This window comes from Pinus tabuliformis, chromosome X (genome assembly GCF_031772625.1).
Source record: "Pinus tabuliformis cultivar Carrire ecotype Pingquan chromosome X, CPIR1, whole genome shotgun sequence".
Lineage (NCBI taxonomy): Eukaryota > Viridiplantae > Streptophyta > Pinopsida > Pinales > Pinaceae > Pinus > Pinus tabuliformis.
In genome coordinates this window covers 31265287-31268254 of record NC_142308.1, presented here as the reverse complement: position 1 = coordinate 31268254, position 2968 = coordinate 31265287, and positions in this window count along the sequence as shown.

The following is a 2968-nucleotide window of genomic DNA, read 5'->3' as shown; positions in this document are numbered from 1 at the left end:
TGATGGTAATTCGACAAAGAAATTCAATCTGTATCCTCCAGCAAAAGCAATTACAGAAATAGGAGATAATGAGTGGGTTGATGATGAGGATACTATACAACCTGTCTTTACCATTTCTGAAATCAGTGAAGATAGTCAAATTCTGAACACATTAGAAAACTTTGAAACATCTTCAGAATATGACCACACACAATTTCAGTTAGATTCTGACATTGAGTATCTATCATCTAGACAAATGTCTCTTTTCTCTATGGAAGAGTTTGGTAGTTCCGCCATTGAGATCTTTCTAGGTAAAACATTGAATATCAACAAAAACTTGGAAAAATCACAACAGGGAGAGCTAACCAAAATCTTGCAAAAACATTCTACTGCATTTGCATGGGAGTATACCGATATGAAAGGTATTGACCCTAAGACTTGCATTCATCACATCTATATCGAGGAAAACAGTAGACCAATTAGACAACCTCAGAGAAGGATGAATCCAAACTTTAGGGAGAAGTGAAAGAAGAGCTTCAAAAACTACTCAATGTAAACTTCATTTATCCAATTTCAGATAGCCGATGGGTTTCTCCTTTGGTTATAGTACCTAAAAAGAATGGTAAATGGAGGGTATGCATTGATTACAGGGAATTGAACAAAGCAACTTTGAAGGATCACTTTCCTTTACCCTTTATCGATCAGGTATTAGATACTTTAGCAGGCAAAAAGTATTTTTCATTTTTGGATGGTTTTAGTGGCTATAATCAGATTTAGGTAGCACCTGAAGATCAAGATAAGACCACATTTACTTGTCCATGGGGAACTTTTGCTTACCGAGTACTTCCTTTTGGATTATGTAATGCACCCACAACATTTCAAAAGGCAGTACTAGGAATCTTTTCTGATCTAATATATGATTGTGTAGAGGCTTATATGGATGATTTTACAGTTTATGGTAATTCATTTGAAGATGCATTAGAAAATTTGGAAAAAGTCCTTATAAGGTGTAAAGAAACAAACCTTTCATTGAGTCATGAAAAATGCTTTATGATGTTTACTGAAGGTATTGTTTTGGGACATCATATTTTGGGGGATGGGATTAAAGTTGATAGATCAAAAGTTGAAGTCATCTCCAAGTTGCCTATTCCAAATTGTCAAAAAGATGTTAGAAGTTTTCTTGGATTTACTGGATACTATAGAAGATTTATCGAAAACTTCACCAAAATAGCATCTCCACTCTTCAAATTACTTACAAAAGACTGTGAATTCAAATGGGATCCTCATTGTCAATCTGCATTTAAAAGTTTGAAAACAAGAATATCTGAAGCACCCATTTTGAGAGGTCCAAATTGGAAACTTCCTTTCCATATTTCTACAGATGCTTCAGATACAGCTCTAGGAGCTGTGTTGGGTCAAAAGGATTTAGTTTCTTATGCCATTTACTACACCAGTAAAAATTTGACTCCCACCGAGTTGAACTATATTGTGACTGAAAAAGAGTTCTTAGCTGTTGTTCATGCAATTAATAAGTTTAGGCATTATATAACAGGCTATGAAACTTTTGTCCATACTGATCACTCTGCAATTAGATATCTAATGAACAAACCTGTTACTAATGGCAGAGTTACAAGATGGCTCTTACTTTTACAAGAATTCAGTATTACTGTGTTGGATAGACCAGGGAAACAAAATACAATAGTTGATTTCTTGTCTAGGATCCAAAATACTAATGAAGATTCTCCTGTAAAGGATAAGTTTCCAGATGAATATTTATTTGCAGTAACTACTAAGACTCCTTGGTATGCAGATATTGCTAACTATTTGGTTACAGGGAAGCTACCTCCACATTTATTTCCTAGTGAAAAAAGAAGAATTATTCAGGAGAGTTCGAATTATTCATGGATTTCTAACGAATTGTTTAAAACAGGGCTAGATTGTGTGAGCAGAAGATGTGTTCGGGAAGATGAAATGCCTGACATCCTCAAGGCATGTCATAATGAACCATGCGGTGGACACTTTGCTGACAAAAGGACGGCCTATAAAATCCTTTCTTTAGGATATTATTGGCCCTCCCTCTTCAAAGATACAAAACAATATGTCAGAAGGTGTGACAGCTGCCAAAGAGTTGGGAGACCGACTCTTTCAAATGAAATGCCATTACAATCACAGGTACTCATCGAACCCTTTGAAAAATGAGCTTTAGATTTTATTGGACCCATTAATCCACCATCTAAACAGAAGAAGTATATATTGGTATGCACTGATTATGTCACTAAATGGGTAGAAGCCAAAGCATTGCCTTCTGCCACTGAAAATTCAGTTGTTAATTTTCTTTATGAGGATAATTTTACTCGTTTTGGTGTCCCAAGAGAAAATGTGACAGATCAGGGAAGTCAATTTACATCTAACTTGATGGAGAAGTTGATGGAAGAATACAAAATCAAGCACAGAAAATCTACTCCTTACCATCTGCAAGCAAATGGCCAAGTGGAGTCTATAAACAAAGTTCTTGAGAACATCATCACCAAAACTGTCCATTTACATAGAAGAGATTGGGCAGAAAGGCTTCCTGAAGTCTTGTGGGGCTACAGAACTACATGGAGGAACACAACAAAACATTATCCCTATGAACTTGTTTATGGGAAAGAAGTCCTGCTCCCCATTGAATTTCAAGTCAAGACTTTCAAGATGGCAGTTCAGTTAGGGATAAATCTATCAGAAGCCCAAAAGCACAGAATGGAGTAGCTGAATGAGCTAGATGAGAGCAGACAAGAAGCAATTTTAAGAACCGATCTAGTTCAACATCAAAGAGCTAAGTGGCATGACAGATACATCAAAGAGAAAAAATTTCAAGAGGGAGATTGGGCACTACTGTTTGATTCCAAGTTTAAAGACTTCAAAGGTAAATTTCAGACCCATTGGCTTGGGCCATATGAGATTGACAAAGTCTTTAGCAATGGAGCGGTAAGAATCAAGACCATTGATG